The sequence below is a fragment of the Lipotes vexillifer genome, unplaced genomic scaffold, assembly GCF_000442215.2.
Source record: "Lipotes vexillifer unplaced genomic scaffold, Lipotes_vexillifer_v1.1 scaffold1480, whole genome shotgun sequence".
Lineage (NCBI taxonomy): Eukaryota > Metazoa > Chordata > Mammalia > Artiodactyla > Lipotidae > Lipotes > Lipotes vexillifer.
The window spans coordinates 140266-159853 of record NW_006769709.1 but is presented as its reverse complement, the minus strand read 5'-3'; the positions used below and the strand labels follow the sequence as shown (position 1 = coordinate 159853).

Genomic DNA, 19588 nt, shown 5'->3' with positions numbered 1-19588 from the left:
GATACAGGCTGCTTTTCAGGCCCATCTTTCACTAGTCTTTACCATCCATCCTACAATCTTCTAAATGCACTGAATGACTTACCCACTATGCAGCAAACACAGCAGGTACTCTTATACCCTGTGCCTTTGCTTCTGGTGTTCTCTCTGCCTGGTATGCCTTCTCTTTACTGGTTATTTGTGTGGAAAAAGCTTGTTTATTTCCTCCCTCTCTTTGTAGTATATTGAAAGCTCTTTAAATAAAAGAATCATGTTTATTTGCCTTTGTCTTCCAAGACTAGACCAGTGCCTAGCAAACGGGAGGTAGCTAATACATCATTATTCAAAGACTGCAAGTTTAGTTTTGGAGGTTTTCTAAACTCTACAGTAGAAAGTTCTTATCTGAGGATCTCAGCTTATGAACTACCTTCTCAATTTCCAGTCATGGTAAAGGCTGGACTGGACTGAAAGAGCAGAATGGCAGCCACACCTCCTTTCTCTTGTAACATTATCTTTACATTAAACATGCAGGGACTAGTCAGGATTACATAAATACAATCTGGCATAGGCCTGAGAGCCGACTGAAAGACTTGGTTCCACAGAGTTATAATTCAGGCTCACCCCATTTGAACCTTGTCTTGGAACGCTTAGGAAATCTCTGAACTTCAGTTCCACACTGTTCTTCAACAACATTCTTCAGTTAACATTTACTGGCCTCTTAGTATATGCCAGACCCTCTGCTAGGTGCTGGAGATGCAAATATGACCAAACAGAAAATTCCTATCTTTATGGAACTCAGAGTCAAGCAAGGAAGACAGACAAGTAAACAGACATTTAATGTGTTCATTCATTCAGCAGGTATTTACTATGTCCTAAACAAGGGTCAAATAACAATGTAGAGGAGCTGGCTATGGGAGCAGGAAGGAATAAGTACCCAATTCTCCCTACAAGTGCAAATACACTGTAAAGGAAAGTTAGAGTTTACTAAAAGGACAAGAACATTTTGACCATAACAGAGAAGAGAACAATTTGTGATATTTATGCAAAGTTAGAGAAAAATGACAGAATAAACCAAGTCCTAAAAACTACAAGGAGTTCAGAATTCTGGAAAACAAAGTATTACAGGAATGAAAGAAAATGAAGCTGGAGATATTTATAGAGGCAAAACCAAGAAAAATCCTTAGGTGCCATGCAAGAAGTTTACATTCAGTGTAGGCAATAGAGAACATTTGAAGGTTTTCAACTGGGAGAGGGGGAGTCAAATCAGATCTGTAATTCAGAAGATGTGTTACAGGGGAGGGAATTAGGTCAGTTTCGAGCCTGTGATAAAAGTCCACGTAAGACATGATGAGGGCTTTAAACTAAGGTAAATGAATATGGGGGGACAAATTTGAATGAAATTTCACTGGTGAATTTGAAAGATTTGGATGGAATGTACGCTGGAGATGAAAGCGAGAAAAGAATCTGCTCAGGTGCTAAGGCCATTGATTTAAACTGGTAATGTAAGAGAAGGAGCTGGGCTTCCCTGGTGGCGCAGTGGTTGAGAGTCCCCCTGCCGGTGCAGGGGACACGGGTTTGTGCCCCAGTCCGGGAGGATCCCATGTGCCGCGGAGCGGCTGGGCCCGTGAGCCATGGCCGCAGAGCCTGTGCGTCCGGAAGAGAAGGAGCAAGATAGGAAGGAAGATACTCCTAGTTGCAGGGCAGGAATAAAGATGTAGACATAGAGAATGGACTTGAGTACACGGGGTGGGAGGGGGAAGCTGGGGCGAAGTGAGAGTAGCATTGACATATATACCCTACCGAATGTAAAATAGATAGCTAGTGGGAAGCAGCAGCATATAACAGGGAGACCAGCTCTGTGATTTGTGAACACCTAGAGGGGTGGGATAGGGAGGATGGGAGGGAGGCTCAAGAGGGAGGGGATATGGGGACATACTTATGCATATGGCTGATTCACTTTTGTGGGAAGCAGCAGCATATAACAGGGAGACCAGCTCTGTGATTTGTGAACACCTAGAGGGGTGGGATAGGGAGGATGGGAGGGAGGCTCAAGAGGGAGGGGATATGGGGACATACTTATGCATATGGCTGATTCACTTTTGTGTACAACAGAAACTAACACAGTATTGTGACAATTATACTCTTTCATTTAGTAACTTTCTTCCCTTGCAAACCTTGCAAACCGTATGAAATGATAACAATTCTCTGAATCACAAGGAAGCATTATGTCATAGCATGGCATTCAGGTTCCTCCACAAATTGGATACAGGCTGCTTTTCAGGCCCATCTTTCACTAGTCTTTACCATCCATCCTACAATCTTCTAAATGCACTGAATGACTTACCCACTATGCAGCAAACACAGCAGGTACTCTTATACCCTGTGCCTTTGCTTCTGGTGTTCTCTCTGCCTGGTATGCCTTCTCTTTACTGGTTATTTGTGTGGAAAAAGCTTGTTTATTTCCTCCCTCTCTTTGTAGTATATTGAAAGCTCTTTAAATAAAAGAATCATGTTTATTTGCCTTTGTCTTCCAAGACTAGACCAGTGCCTAGCAAACGGGAGGTAGCTAATACATCATTATTCAAAGACTGCAAGTTTAGTTTTGGAGGTTTTCTAAACTCTACAGTAGAAAGTTCTTATCTGAGGATCTCAGCTTATGAACTACCTTCTCAATTTCCAGTCATGGTAAAGGCTGGACTGGACTGAAAGAGCAGAATGGCAGCCACACCTCCTTTCTCTTGTAACATTATCTTTACATTAAACATGCAGGGACTAGTCAGGATTACATAAATACAATCTGGCATAGGCCTGAGAGCCGACTGAAAGACTTGGTTCCACAGAGTTATAATTCAGGCTCACCCCATTTGAACCTTGTCTTGGAACGCTTAGGAAATCTCTGAACTTCAGTTCCACACTGTTCTTCAACAACATTCTTCAGTTAACATTTACTGGCCTCTTAGTATATGCCAGACCCTCTGCTAGGTGCTGGAGATGCAAATATGACCAAACAGAAAATTCCTATCTTTATGGAACTCAGAGTCAAGCAAGGAAGACAGACAAGTAAACAGACATTTAATGTGTTCATTCATTCAGCAGGTATTTACTATGTCCTAAACAAGGGTCAAATAACAATGTAGAGGAGCTGGCTATGGGAGCAGGAAGGAATAAGTACCCAATTCTCCCTACAAGTGCAAATACACTGTAAAGGAAAGTTAGAGTTTACTAAAAGGACAAGAACATTTTGACCATAACAGAGAAGAGAACAATTTGTGATATTTATGCAAAGTTAGAGAAAAATGACAGAATAAACCAAGTCCTAAAAACTACAAGGAGTTCAGAATTCTGGAAAACAAAGTATTACAGGAATGAAAGAAAATGAAGCTGGAGATATTTATAGAGGCAAAACCAAGAAAAATCCTTAGGTGCCATGCAAGAAGTTTACATTCAGTGTAGGCAATAGAGAACATTTGAAGGTTTTCAACTGGGAGAGGGGGAGTCAAATCAGATCTGTAATTCAGAAGATGTGTTACAGGGGAGGGAATTAGGTCAGTTTCGAGCCTGTGATAAAAGTCCACGTAAGACATGATGAGGGCTTTAAACTAAGGTAAATGAATATGGGGGGACAAATTTGAATGAAATTTCACTGGTGAATTTGAAAGATTTGGATGGAATGTACGCTGGAGATGAAAGCGAGAAAAGAATCTGCTCAGGTGCTAAGGCCATTGATTTAAACTGGTAATGTAAGAGAAGGAGCTGGGCTTCCCTGGTGGCGCAGTGGTTGAGAGTCCCCCTGCCGGTGCAGGGGACACGGGTTTGTGCCCCAGTCCGGGAGGATCCCATGTGCCGCGGAGCGGCTGGGCCCGTGAGCCATGGCCGCAGAGCCTGTGCGTCCGGAAGAGAAGGAGCAAGATAGGAAGGAAGATACTCCTAGTTGCAGGGCAGGAATAAAGATGTAGACATAGAGAATGGACTTGAGTACACGGGGTGGGAGGGGGAAGCTGGGGCGAAGTGAGAGTAGCATTGACATATATACCCTACCGAATGTAAAATAGATAGCTAGTGGGAAGCAGCAGCATATAACAGGGAGACCAGCTCTGTGATTTGTGAACACCTAGAGGGGTGGGATAGGGAGGATGGGAGGGAGGCTCAAGAGGGAGGGGATATGGGGACATACTTATGCATATGGCTGATTCACTTTTGTGTACAACAGAAACTAACACAGTATTGTGAAGCAATTATACTCCAATAAAGATCTATTTAAAATAAATAAAGTATCTTCTAAAAAAAAAAAAAAGACATGTTCTCCGAACGAGGAAACACTTCAACAAACAGTACCAACGAATTAAGAAAGAATTGCACCACTGTATAGCGTACACATTTTTATACATTCCTATCTATCTACCTATCTAATTTATAGTGATTTTTTGTTTGGTTGGTTGGTTGGTTGGGGTTTTTTTTTTTTCCTTGCGTTATGCGGGCCTCTCACTGTTGTGGCCTCTCCCATTTGCGGAGCACAGGCTCCGGACGCGCAGGCTCAGCGGCCATGGCTCACGGGCCCAGCCGCTCCGCGGCATGCGGGATCCTCCCGAAACGGGGCACGAACCCGCGTCTCCTGCATCGGCAGGCGGACTCTCAAGCACTGCGCCACCAGGGAAGCCCTGGTTGGGGTTTTTTTTTGGATGAATTGGCTGCCTCTCACAGGCAGGAAATGGACCTCTTCCTCCATAATGTTTTTAGTTAAGAGAAGTAAAAGTTATGGTTGTACTATGAGAAATAATTTGCAAATCAACTCTCAAAATGTGTTTCACGAGCCTCTTAAGACCTGTGATTAACCTCGAATGAATCATTTCAGTGATTCCTCATAGACTTATGAACATACATAGTAATTCCCCAGGTTAAAATGAAACACATGGCAAAGCACAGAAGGCTATTTCTTGAGTGTTGAATTTCTGAGTCTCATGTTTTAAGAGGGACACACCAGGAGAGTTACTAGAGTGCCCAGAGAAGTGAAACCATGTGGCAGAGAATGTGAAACCTGTTATATGGGGGACTAGTACTATTACGGCTTTAAGGCTAATAATGAGAAGACTTAAAGAAGTTATGACAGTTCTCAAATGGTTCAAATGCTGTCATTTGTTAACACTAGACTCCTTGGCCCCAGAAGGCAGAGCTAAGTCTACTGGTGCCAGTTGCATGGAGCCAGGTTCTGGGGTCAATGAAAAGAATAATGTTCCAGCAAGTAGAGCAGCCAAACAATTAAATCATCTCCTCAGGTGATGAGATCCCCATCACCAGAGATATTTAAGGAGGAATGAGATAACCCCTTGAGAGTATTTGTAGAGAGAAGGATTGTATTAGGTAAGATATATTCCCATTCTAAAATTTCACGTTCCAGAATTCTGTGGAGTAACACTTTAGAGTTGGGTGTGGCTAAAGTTTTCTACATGGCATAGTGCCTGTAAACCCAGGTATAAAGCTAATCACTTAAATTGAGAGTTGTCTATGTCAACTTAAATACTATTCTACCTTTGTCTAGCCATGTCCTTGGTGTTAAATTCCTGCTACTGGAACTGTTCATTGGTGCTTAAATTTATCTGTTAAGATTGTGTATTATGAGTTGCCCTTGACCTTACCCCTCACTCTCAGCAAATAAAAAATTTAGAAGGTAAGGCTTATCTTCCATGGAACTGTAGGCATACAACAGGACTGAGAGTTTACTTTTACTTCCTTCTCCCTGTGGTATAAAGCCTCTTTGTTAATAAGAGTACAAGTACAGGTGTGTTTCCCATATTCCCCCCGCCCTTTTACTTTGTACCTCATTTCCCGTATAATTTTAAGGCCATTTATCATTTCCTCATGTCCATATTTCATTTCCCAATTGAAAGACTATGTTAGGGAGGAGGCAGGTATTGGTTGGAAAGCAGATTAGGAGAAATATCTTCCAAAGACAAAGTAGAAAAGAGTAAACTACTGAGGTTAATATGATTATATTCTGGTGGTGGTAGGCTAAGGAGATGAAGTGAAGGTGTAACCTCCTTGGTACAGACAACTAGCCTGTATTCCTTTGAATTTTCCATAGCATGGTAATTGTTAATAGGGTTAGTGTTCATACTGAGGTAATTTTAATTTTACACTTAAAATTTTGATTTTTCTCTTTAGGGATAAAGACATTGCCCTCACAAAATGAAATGATAAAAGAAATAGCTAAGGTTCGAGAGGATATGGCCAAAAGGTAAGAATTCTCCTAGGAAGATAGGTGGTTATCTTTTCCCACTTCTTTCTTAATAAGAGCAATGTTGTATTGTATTTATTGTCCTCGTGTCTGTTTAAGGATTTAGATTATATTTTGAAGGAAAAGGAAATAATAGTTTGTGACAATAGAATAGAGAAATACCACCAAGTGGTTTGAAGATGGATGGGAAAGGAGAGAAAAGCTTAAGAAAATTCTATGTTTAGGGCCTAAAAGAAAAGTCAAGTAGGAAAAATCACACGGAGAGAAAAACAGCCATATTATTTTGGCAAGGATTACTTGAAGAGCTGTTAGAGCTGCCAGAGGAAGGAAGGGCAGCGATGAATTAATGAGAGGTAGATATGGTTAAATTACAAATCTGTAGGTAGATTTACAAATCTGCAGAGGCCACTTTGCTGGCCGTCATGTGACAGTGTACTCAGGTCACAGTGGCTCTTGGTATGAGTAATCTACAGGATCTGGGAAGGTGGTACCATCAGCCAGTATTTTAGTGCTTGGGTGGACACATTTAGCAATCTGAATTTCAGAACTTGTGCTTATTCACTTGGTGATCTTTATTTGAACAAAGTTGATGTTGATGAAGTTCCTAAATTTTTGTGGAAAAGTCAGAGGCACAATCATCCCATGCCCAAAGACGTGGTTTTCTTCAATTGATTATACCAGCATAACTCTCCCTTCTGCAAGGAAGAGAAAGACATTTTTTATGTAACCCTGATACCCTTTCTAGGTGCTTTCCTATTTTCCTCCTTTTCACTGCCAAACTCCTGCAATAAATATTCTACATTATATATATTGACTTGTAATGCTTTCCTCTTTGTTCTCAGCTTATCTATTTCTCCACATCCTTCAAGGACTTATCATAGCTCTATTTTAACTACCCTCTTCTACATTTTTATTTAGCAGTCTAAAACCACATGATTTACCAGAAGTCTTACATTTTTCTCTGTTTCATGTGCATCTATCTTATCTAGTCCAGTGGATTATAAGGCCCTTAAGGATAGAGAGAGTGTCTTTTCTTTCTTCTCTATTTTCTACAGCTCCTAGCCCAATACTGAGCCAAGAGCAGATGCTCAGAAAGCACTGATTAATTGATTGATTGACTGAATTCTTAATAGGCCAGGGTTTCCCTCTTCTCTGCTTCAGGTATGTGGACAGTGAACCACATAACATTCAGGGAGACTAACTCGAAGACGTCAGTTATGTAATAAATTAGGATTGATGATAACCAAATATAGGGGATATTCTGCTTATAACAGTTCTTCTTATGTCAGACATTGTAGTTATGAAAAACAAAGGAAATAAAATGAAAACCAGGGACTCCAGCTGACGTCCAAGTGCTGCTGTTGATTCTGTTTTCTCACCCATAGAACTTTTGCTCTGTTCTTGTCTCTCCAAGAAGTAAACTAAGTGTTAGTTGTTGGGCACACTGAATTTCATGAAGAAAGCTACTGGATGTACCAGCCAAGTGTGTTCATAAATAAGCTACGGTGCAATACAGTTTGGGATTGCTGTCTATTGCTTAACCAAAGAATAAATTTGAACATCTGAAAGAACAACATTAGAAATTTTTATCTTTCCCAAGGTACAATAAATAAGAGAACCAGAAATGTGAGAATGACAACTTCCTCTTAATCATATAACTATTTGTACAATTCCCTGCTATTTTGCCTAATTACACCTGTGGAAATGTTTTTTGAGTATTAGAAGGTCTTTTTTCTTCCATAATCCTTGTGATACTGGGGATTTATTCTCTATTAAAATGGACCTAGTATCTTTTAATCTGCAGACTATTCTAGTTCAAAAGTAAATTGAAAGCCGCTTCTTTTACATTTCCTTCATTTAACATATAAATTTGCCTCTTTCAGCATGGAAGTTTTTTGAATTAACAGTCTTTTGATAATATAATTCCTAGTTATCACTAATAAGTACCCCAGTTTCCTCTTTAAATAAAAGGCATGTAATTCTAAGTTCATTGATGCTCTCATTTTACTTATAATATGAAAGGTTACCAAAAAAAAAAATCATTGGTTAAATTCTAAACCAAGGTAATAGTAGGATGTGAATAGGAAAGTGAACTCTAAACAACTCAAGATACAAAGCCCTAGTTACAGATGAATGTGTATTAATATTCATCAATTTACAACATCTTCTGTAATTATATTGAGACATTATATCATTTTCCGAATTATATTATAGAAGAAAAAAAAATGCTTTCTTGTAGTGCCAGAAAGTAAGGAAGTGCTCAAAAAGCAAACTGATGAGGGTATGTCACAGGGACATAGGAACCAACTGAAAGTGGTTCCAAAGGCCAAAGCTGGAACAATTTGAACAACAATATAAATAACCTAGTATTGGACTATAATATAAAGTATAAAAAATACCCATGAGTCCATACTGATATAAATAAGTGATAGAATAATAAGAGGGCTAGAATAGAGAAAACTCCCATACAGAAGAATTTCAAACAACTTACATAAATACTCTGCCCTTCAGGAGTCGGAGCATAACTCCCCATTCCTTAAGTGTAGGCTGCATAGTGACTTCCTTCCAAGGAGAATGTGTGAAATCTTGGCTTCTGTACCCCGGTGCTGAATAGAAATATGGAGAGAGAATTTCGGAGGAGAGAGAAACAGTAGCTTTATTTCTTTGCCAGGCCAAGAGGGAACACAGCAGGCTAGCGCCTCAAAAACTGTGCCCCACCCACCCCAACCCCACCTCTGGAGAGGATGGTGAGAAGTTTTATAGTAATTGTTCAAAGAGGGCGTGAGCATCTTGGGGACATTCTTCTGATGGGTTGGTGGTGAGATAAGTAGGAGTCAGCATCATCAACCTTCAGGTTCCAACTGGTGTGGGGTCTACCTGCTTGTGGGCAGCACACCATCATTAATCCTTAACTTCTTCCATGTGGAGGGGGTTTAAAGTATCTGCAAAACAGCTCAACTATATCTTTGTGTGTATCTGTTGGATGGAAAACCAGGACCTTGCCCCAAGGCTTCACTATTGTTTCTCTTGACTGTTTCTCCCTGGTCTCACATACCCTCCCTTCCCTAATTAGCAACCGCTTGAATCTGCCCGTTGGAAGGTCATGGAGCCTGAATGAAGGCTATTTCCTGTAATCAAAGAAATGGGGGACTCAGAAAGCTTTGTGCCCAGGAGCCCCACAGGGCCCTGCTCAGTATCAAACCCAGCAGGCATCAGCAGCCACCAAGCAACAGTGATATATTTGCACTGCACTTGGCTCAGATTACCTGAGAAAAGAGTAGTCATAAAATAGAAGAGAACAGAGAAAAATCATAGGATTTAAGCTTTTCCAGGATGTCACTTAAGTCAATGAGTGTGAACTCACTTGAAGAAATCTCTCAATAAGGGGTGGGTTGATGGCAAAAATAAATGGTAGGGGGCTTCCCTGGTGGTGCAGTGGTTGGGAGTCCGCCTGCCAATGCAGGGGGCACGGGTTCGTGCCGCGGAGCGGCTGGGCCTGTGGGCCATGGCCACTAGAGCTGCGTGTCCGGAGCCTGTGCTCCACAGCGGCAGAGGCCACAGCAGTGAGAGGCCCGCGTACCGCAAAAAAATAAATAAATGGTAGGTACAGAAGCTATTCCGTGTGGCAAGAGTATGAAGAAAAAGAGTATTCTCATAAATGATTGGAAATATGAATTAGTAAAGCATCTTTTCAAGGAAATAGGGCAGGCATTAGCAAAATTAGATATGTATGTACAAGTATATTTCTAAACTGAGCAATTGCCTTTACAGGAATAGCTATTAGAGAAATACACAAGCAGTGATGGAAAATAGTTGGCCCTCAGTATCCATGGGTTGGTCATCCAAAAATTCAACAAACCATGGATTAAAATATTCAGAAAAAATTTTCCAGAAAGTTCCAAAAGCAAAACTTAAATTTGTTGGGCGTATTTGCTTTGCCAATAAATCAGAGACAAGGTGTTGAGGCAAGGAATATGACTTTATTTGGAAAGCCCGTGGAATAAGAAAATGGCAGGCTAGTGTCTCAAAATAACTATCTTATCGGGGTCTGGATGCCCATTTCTTTTATAGAATCAGAGAGGAAGTAAAAAGACCATCAGTCTTGCAAAAACATCTCCTGGAATGGCCAGCCTCAGGGAGGGGATGTGTTAATTTCTTCTTTCTTGCAGCCATTCACAGCTGGGTAGAGTTCCCTGAGTCAGGCCATTATGTATGATTATAATAACAAAAGCAACAAAAAGCAAGGCTAAATTCAAAGAAACAGATCCAACATGGAGTCAAAATTGGCTCTTCCCTGTTATATTTGCCTAGAATTTACATAGTATTAGGTGTTTAACTTAAGTAATTTAGAGATGATTTAAAGTATAAAGGAAGATGTGCATAGGCTACATGCAAACACTACACCACTTTATATAACGAACTTGAGCATCTGCAGTATGAACGGGGGTCCTGGAACCAATCCCCGGAGTATACTGAGATATTACTGGATTAGATATAGACATGTAGATGTCCCCTGCAGTATTATGTGTATAAATAAACACTGGAGTCAATTTCATGTCCATCAACTGGAGAACATTTATTTATAATAATCCATTCATACCCTGAAAGGGTCTGCAGTTATTTAAAAGAATAAGGCAGATGATAAAAATGCTGAGAGTGATGGACTGATAAAAGCTAACATGTATTGAGTTTTTACTATGTGCTAGGCACTGGGCTTAATGCTTTACCTGCACTTCTCATTTAAAACCTAGGATAACCCACGTAGGAAGAACTCCTATTTGTCCCATTTTTAAGTGAGAAATTGAGCTACAGAAAATTCCAGAAACTTTGTTAAAGTCACTCTGATACCCAGTCAGGTTTTCACCTACAGCTTAAAAGACCAGAGTGCTCTCTTTTCTTATTCTCTGTTATAGGGATTTCACAGCCTGACTGATTTGTTCTCATGTTGGAAATAAACAATCTCAGATACAGAATATCAACTTCAGACAGGGTACCTCAGAATTTTGTCTAGTCACAGAGAAAAAAAAGGTCACTGTGCAACCTACAAAATTTTAAACATCTTCCTCTTTTCATAAGGAAATGACTGTTACTTTCTTATTCCAATCATAGAATTGCCCATGCTAACAGTATTCAATATGGAGCAAACCCTGCTTCCTCCCATCTTCCCACAAATCACCCAACTAAAGCCCAAATCCTATAATAGGATTACACCTGACCACACCTTGAAACCACATTCCCTTAACAACAAGTTCCCCTGGGGAGTTTATTTTTAACCTCTCTATTAAAAATATTATTCCTTTTCTTATCTGACACCTTTGTTCTTCTCAAGACTAAGGCGTATCAAAGAAAACAGGGCACCGAAATGGAGCAGGACCCTTTGGGGCTCTCCCATGTACAAAAACCTTTCCATGTCCCCCATTTCTTGTTTGTGGGAAAAAGGTTTCAGCCTCCTCACTGAGTTCCCAAGGGCAGATTCAAACAGTTACTAATGAGAGGGCTGAGGAAATGCAGAAACAAAGGAAAGGCTGTCAAGAAACAATAATGCAGCCACGGGGCAGGGTGCAGTTTCCTCCTCAACGAATATACATAACTATCTGATACAGGTCTCTTGAGGTCTTCTACAGGAACTAGGGACCCACCCGGGTCGGGAGGATGGTAAATTCACAGTGGGTGCAAGAACCTGGACCCCAGATTGGTTGGAACCAGAGGCTGATTGAAATTCCTAGAACACCACCCTGTCACCTCACCACCAACCAGTCAGAGGAAGGTCACACACTCTGCAGCCACCCCCCGCACCCCAAATTTTGCCTATAAAAACTCTTCCCTGAAACTGATCTCAGAGGCAGCAGTGAGTGGGGGGCGTGAAGCAAGATCTTAATTCCCTGCCCAGGAATTGCACCTGGGTAGACTGGATGAAAACTAGGAATCTTAGCCACCACACCCCCTGGCTCTTGCCCACAGTGAAAAATGAATTTCTCATGGAGGTAAAACTGTAGAAACAGGTACAAAGTTTATTATTAGAGACATAGCACAACAACAAATGGGAGAGCACATAGAGAAACTGTTTAGTGAAGATAGAAGCAAGGCACAGATGCCCACCCAGAGAGGAAGGGTGTGGGCGAGGGCGTCCTCCCTAATGAGGAGGAGCGCAGTAAAGAGGCCATTAAGTCATTTATATACTGCAGTTCTTCCAGGCTTTGTTTACACATAGCACAACAACAAATGGGAGAGCACATAGAGAAACTGTTTAGTGAAGATAGAAGCAAGGCACAGATGCCCACCCAGAGAGGAAGGGTGTGGGCGAGGGCGTCCTCCCTAATGAGGAGGAGCGCAGTAAAGAGGCCATTAAGTCATTTATATACTGCAGTTCTTCCAGGTCTTTGTTTACCTTTGGCCAATTATCTGGTTTCTTTTTCCACACCTGACCTGCCCTAGGACACTCCCCAACACACCTGAGCAACTTTTTTTTCAAGATGGATTACAGCCCAGAGGCCTTAGCATTACATGGCTTTAGCATCACATATTATGGGGTGGTGCCCCCTACTTTTTGACACCCCCCTCAGGGTGCAATGTTTCCCTTGCCCCAAGGATGGGAAATGGATGACCACTTGATCTTTGAACAGGGTTTAGTCCCACTCTGTGCCTGCCATAAAAATATCCAATGTCTAATTATTTACCCTATTTCTGTTGCTGGGTTTTGTTTGTTTGTTTTGTGGTACGCGGGCCTCTCACTGTTGTGGCCTCTCCCGTTGCAAAGCACAGGCTCCGGACGCACAGGCTCAGCGGCCACGGCTCACGGGCCCGGCCGCTCCGTGGCATAGGGGATCTTCCCGGACCGGGGCATGAACCCGCATCCCCTACATCGGCAAGAGGACTCTCAACCACTGTGCCACCAGGGAAGCCCTGTTGCTTCTTTTTATATTGAGGTACAGATCTCGAAATATAGACAGGAGTCAGGTCATAAATATGTAGTCCTGGAGCCCGTTTGTCTCGCTTCAGTAAATGTAAACGGGACTGGTAATGAATGTCGGGCCTGGAGCCCATCTTCTTCTCACCCCAGGAAGTGTGAAAAGGAGGCCACTTTTAAACGTGTAGCCTGGAGCCCATCTATCTCCTGCCTCACAACCTATCAGGGAGTTTGGGTCTTTTGAGCAGGAGTCCCCTTTCTCCATGCGTGGCCCTGCAATATACCTTCCTCTGCTTCAAACTCCAGCATTTCCTTTTGTTTGGCCTCACCGCGCCTTCAGCAGAGGACCTTGTGTTAACATAACCTGGAAGGCCATGAGCCGCCCTGGGTGCTTGCAGTGCGACGTGTGCGGCCGGATCCCCAGGCAAAGCCCCCAGCACCCAGCGATTCTACCCTTGGATATGGGGTCCCAGGGAGGGGGCATCCCACGAAGCCGCAAGGGCTGTTCTGAGGGACTTCAGAGCTCCCAGGGCAGCGGGAAGAGGACACTTGGAAAGAAGAGGAAAGGAACTTTTTTTTTTCCTCGCGGGAATTTTACCTCAGGGCAGAAAACTCTAGAAATGCCGGCAGAGCAGGTGGATTTAGGAGGGCCCTGAAAGTTCTTCCCTGTCGCTCACCTCGAATGGATTTCATCTCATTCCACGACCAGCAAACCTGAAGAGACGGCCGAGGGCAGGCGAGTCAGGCGCCTCCTGGCGTCGCGGAGAAAGCGGGCTCGGGGCGGAGTGACGAGAGCGCCCGGCGGGAGGCCGCTCCTGGGCCCGCGGGGCTGTGCGCCGCCTGGCTCAGCGGCGGGAGCTGCGGGACGGCCGGCAGAGGGTTCCATGGTGTAACGGTGAGCACTCTGGACTCTGAATCCAGCGATCCGAGTTCAAATCTCGGTGGGACCTTTCTCTTTAGGCAGCGCCCAGCCGTCTTTTACTCGGTCTCCTCCCGAAAGCGAACTCGCGCCTCAGAGGCGCGCAGCGTGGACGCGCTTTCCCGGCCCTGCGTCCTCCTCAGTCCTGCTCTCGGACCCGACCATCTGGGTCACGAGAAGGAGGCTCCCCGGACCCGCGACCCTCCTGCAGCCGCGTCCCCCGCGCTCTGCCGCCTCCTCCTGAAGAAAACCGGCTGCTCCAAGCGGCGCGCTCCATGCGGACGCCATGGCGGGCAGGTGGGGGTACGAGCCCGCGGCGTCCCCGCTGGACCCTGGCGACTCTGCCCGTCGCTGGCTACCGGAGGCTCCGGCCCCGCCGCCCAGGGGCCCAGCGACCGAGCCGGTGGCACCCCCTCGTCGGGTCACCCTGGGTCTCGGGGGCAAAAGGCAGAGGCTGCGCCCACTGAGTCCTTCCCCGCGAGGGGGCTTCGCACCGCACGTCTTGTAACTAACTGCGCGCGTGTCCCTGTGAGTAAAGGGTCGCGGTGCGGGGCTGTGACGTCGCTGAGCAGCCAGGGTGACTGCGTCTTAGCTTTCGGGTCGAGGGTTCCAGGCCTGGATGGGAAGTACTGTATTGTATTCAGGTGCCCTATTTATTATTCCGAATATTAATGGATCCTATGCCAGTTTATTCCCATTTTATTCAGAACTTCTCGCTCCTAAGTCTCCGTTGGACACGGAAAGCCGCTGTTAGGCTAAGATTTGAACCTTGACTCCAGGAAACCTCGTCCTTTCGTCCCAAGCTCAGCCAGAAGGAGGAGGAAGGCCAAGGATTCCGGCGTTTGAGGAGACCAGGGATCCCTGACCCACCTCCACCCAGGCCTTTGAGACACTTGCAGATCTTAAGTCAAGTCTAGACTATAGTGAATATGCCTTGTTTGGTTTGATTTGAGTTGGAACCACATTCATTTTTTTATCATTATAAAATTAAATTAATTTTTAAAATGTCACTTATAGACATTGAAAGCACAATGTAACAAATGAACCTGTGTATGCCTTTTGTGGAACAAGCATATGGATAAGAACTCTCCCAAGAGGCTATAAAACACAATAATTTATATGTACCCCAGGACAGTGACAGAATTAAAAAACTGCTTTCCTCAATTGTGTTGTTATTGGCATTGTTAGTATTTCTTTATTCTTTTGTCCATATAATGTAGGAAAAAGCAAAGGAGACTATGAAATATCGTATTTCTATTAGTCCCAGTGTCCTTAAAAACAAAAATACTGGTATTAGAGAAAAGAGATTCAGATGCACGATAGACATTCAATCAAAAGCCTGTAGTTCTGAATTTGAATTGTGAATGTGGATATATGTGAATACATGAATACATACAAATATGAGTATGTATTTCCTAGCTATGTCCACTGGAAAGACCTAGAAATAAACCAATTCCAGTGAGTATCTTTAAGTTACACAATTTGACTTGAGAATAATGTTTTGCACACAGAGAAGCCAGAGATTCTTAGAGAAATGACTGAGTCCAACTCAGGGGCAGAAAATATTCAAGATGAGACAGAAGCACCTTGTCATACTGATATCAGGAAAGGTCTCAAAGACTATTAAGATCTTATCAAAAGGATGAAGGAGCCAGCTTAAAGTCACTTTCACTACTGAAAGGATAATTGGAGTGTCAGTAAAGACTATATTGCCATGAATTGAAATACTTAAATGTGTTTGAAACTTTGAATTCATATTAGCACGGGGGGAAAAAAAAGAAATAAAAGAAACTAACTGGTGACCACAGAGGATGCTTGGGGAATTGCTCATTAAGCTGCAGTTTTCTTTACAGAGGGTACCACTAAATAACTAAACAGTATTTAGTATTTAGGGGAAGTTTCTTTTTATACAAGTGTTCCAGTTAAATAATACATGATGATGGAACATCACCCTTTTGCTCCACATAATCAGTTAATGGATCTAGGCCTTGAACTCCAAGAGCTGCTAATATTATTTGAAGAGACACACAGGACTTGATGCCTCCTGATCAGAGAACACACACCACTTCTGAGGTACTCTTGCCAAGATATCAGACGTGAATCTCATCAGTCTCTGTATCTGCCAGGTCCAAAGTAGGGGCCAGTAGACATATGTGACTGTTGAACACTTAGAATGTAGCTAGTACGACTGAGGAACTGGATTTTAATTATACTTAATTTATAATTCATGTGAATGTAAACTTAAAAACTGAAGACATGCACGATATTTTTCTATTAAACACAGCTTTAAAACTTTGGTAGAATTATATTTCCTTTACTGTGTAGCATTAACTAGCTATGTATTGAATAGGTCATATTTATATTATTGTGTGATTATACTTTTTTTGCTTGCAGTGTGGCTACTAGAAAAATTTAAATTACATATGTGCCTTGCATTTTCTTTTTATTACAGCATTGCTCTAGATTCTACCACCAAAAAGGAAATATGGAGGACAAGAGAATTTATGAAAGTACACCCAGGTATTCAATTTAGACTGCAGGAATTCTACAGAACAGACAGCTCAGTTTCTTCAACAAATGAATGATTTTTTAAAAAAGGACAGCAAGAGACCAAGAGAGAGCTGGAGCAAGAGAGAGAGGAAGGAAGGAAGAAAGGAGGGAAGGAGGGAAGGAAGGAAGGAAGGAACTAAGGGTAAACATATATGTAAAGACTTAAACACATATCCTGCTGATTACAATTTGTGGATTTTATTTGGCTCCCAAGAAAGGGTACTAACTTAAGAACAATAACTGGGAATTTGAACACTGTTTTATGATATTAAAGATTTTAAATTGATTTATGAATAAATCATTCTATCATACTTTCAGAAAGAGGCTTCATTTAGGGAAACATACTGGCATAATTACAGATGAAATATGATGTCTGTGATTTGCTTTAAATAATATAGGAAAAGATAAGTGGGTGGAATTGTAGTAAAACAATTTCAGCCATAAGTTGATAAATGTTGAACGTGGCTGACAAATATGGGGATGTTCTACTATATAATTCTATCAATTTTGTGTACTATTGAAATTCTGCATTTGAAAAAGAATGATAGGAGACCACAGATCCACCTAGGATAATGGCAGATGAATCTATCAACACGTATTTCAGAGGGCTAGAGACTAACAGAGAGTCAAAGACACCACTGTTACCCTACCCTAAACAACCAGAGGCCAGAGAACACTGTATTCCAACTGGTTTGTTTTTACCCAGGTCTTGGAGCCACACAGCAGTAGAGGGATCAGCAAAGACTCTGCATATGAAGGAGAGGAGAGCAAGGAGGACATACTCAGGAGGGAACCCAGGTAAAATTACTCACAGAAAGAGCATGTGGATAAACTCAGAGGATGCCTAAGACCTGGTCGTATATAGCTCTGGTGTCTAGGGAATTGACAGGAAGGGGTTTGACAGTGCAGAGGACCAGAGGGTGACAATTTTGAGGAGGCACAATTACTGGGATCAAGTGTGAGACCTAGATGAAGGTAGCATCTTTTGGAAGCTTGTGGTGAAGAAAGAATGAAGTAACTGGTAGAAATTAAAGGTCCTACTGGAAGAAACAGAATCCCAGAATCAGGAGACACACCATGCCTTTCCCCAAAACCTTACATCTGCTAGAATAATTGCACAAGACAGATCTAGAACTAAGAAATCGACTAAGCCACTCAAAGCACTAATCTGTTCCTACCTAGAACTGTTCTTACCTAGAAACTGCTGTTTCTCGTTCAAGTAAACCCAGTCATATTAAAATGAAAATCATACAACAGACATTTATTCTAAGATGACAGGAAAAACAACCATAAATAGTCAAAAATTTCAGATCATGAAAAAATTCCCTTCAAAATCAATTACAAAACATAGGAAAAGTGTAAAATGGCATCTGTATCTGAATTAAGTGTGAACAAAGCTTTTGTAGATACACACACACACACACACACACACACACACACACACACGGGGAAAAGCCCCAAAACTTCACATTACAAATACACAACACAAAATAGAAGTAGACAAGAAAGAAGAAATGAGAAATTAGAATTGGCAGAGATTAGAAAAAATTGAAGGAAAAGAAAATTCTCTGAAAAAGAGGCTAAGTGACAAAGTACATAAGGGATCATATTTGTCTGAAATTAGAAGGGACATTGAACAAAAAAATGAAAGCATCAAACAGAATAGTAATGAATAAAAGATAATGAGAAAGGATCAGAAAAAAAGTCATAGAGACCTGGGAGAAATAGAACTGGAATGGTCAAATCTAAGACCTGTCCTATTAGAGCTAAAAGATTTTATTTTATTTTATTTATTTATTTATTTTTAAGATTTAAAAAAAAAAAAAATTTCTGTGAAGCTCCAGGCCTCCCTTTGCCCTCAATGGAGAGAAAGTTACATTCTGCATCTCAATAGAACATGCAAAGCAAGAGGATGTTTTTTTAAAAATCAATAAATTCATTATGGTCAAGTCATTTACATTCAGTCAAGCTGTCCATGTATCAAAGCAATAGAAAACAAGTATTAAATATGCCAAACTTAGGGAGTCCTTACTCCATCATGAGGAGTCTTTAAGGATGAACTCTACTCATCAAGAGCTGACTGAGAAAACTTGAGTTTTGTACAGCTGGTCATCATTGAATATATATAATTGTAGATTTAAGCCAGTGTGTCATGGGCCCTGCTCTGGGGGCAGCCTGGGTATACCCTCCGGCCTCTGCAGGGAGGCTACTGGCACTCCCAGGGTGGGGCAGCCATCATGTGCCACTAGGGTGTATAGAGGGCCCGGTGGGCCCCTCCAGCTCCTACCCCTACCTTGCCACTTCCCGCATTAAAAAAAAAAAAAAAAAAAAAAGAGGTGGGGACAAGGTGGGAAAAATAGAATGTAAAGGGTATACATTTGATTCGGTTGAAATAATACGGTAAGAAGTGGTAGGTAAAGACAGAAGAAAAGAGAAAAGTAGAATAATGTCCTTGATCATCACAGTGGTAAAAGTTGAAGTTGAGAGATGTCATTTAAAACTTATACTCCAAATATTAGAAATGTGACAACATACTAAGGGACTAACGGGTCAAAAATTTTAGTGCACTAGCTAAAATTAGTGCATTTAGCCAGTCCTTCGTAAATACCAAAGACACACACACACACAACTAAAATAAAATAACACAGAAAACAAACACAGTAAATACAATCGACTACAAATGGTAAATATAGCTTAAAAAATGTGGGAGAGTTTAAGATATAAAGATGGATAGGAGAAACAAGAATATTTATATTGGGCTTCCCTGGTGGCGCAGTGGTTGAGAGTCCACCTGCCAATGCAGGGGACACGGGTTCGTGCCCCGGTCTGGGAGGATCCCACATACCACGGAGCGGCTGGGCCCATGGGCCTTGGCTGCTGAGCCTGTGCTTCTGGAGCCTGTGCTCCGCAATGGGAGAGGCCACAACAGTGAGAGGCCCACGTACCGCAAAAACAAAACAAAACAAAAAAACAAAAAAAAAAACAAAAGAATATTTATATTAAT

General features: G+C 42.1%; 1 non-coding gene across 1 annotated transcript; it reads left to right on the top strand.

Moving 5' to 3' along the window:
* The first annotated feature begins 13993 nt into the window (after positions 1-13993).
* TRNAQ-CUG (transfer RNA glutamine (anticodon CUG)) lies at positions 13994-14065 on the top strand. The gene has a single exon. It is a non-coding gene; the product is annotated as a tRNA-Gln (tRNA).
* The last annotated feature ends 5523 nt before the right edge of the window (positions 14066-19588 follow it).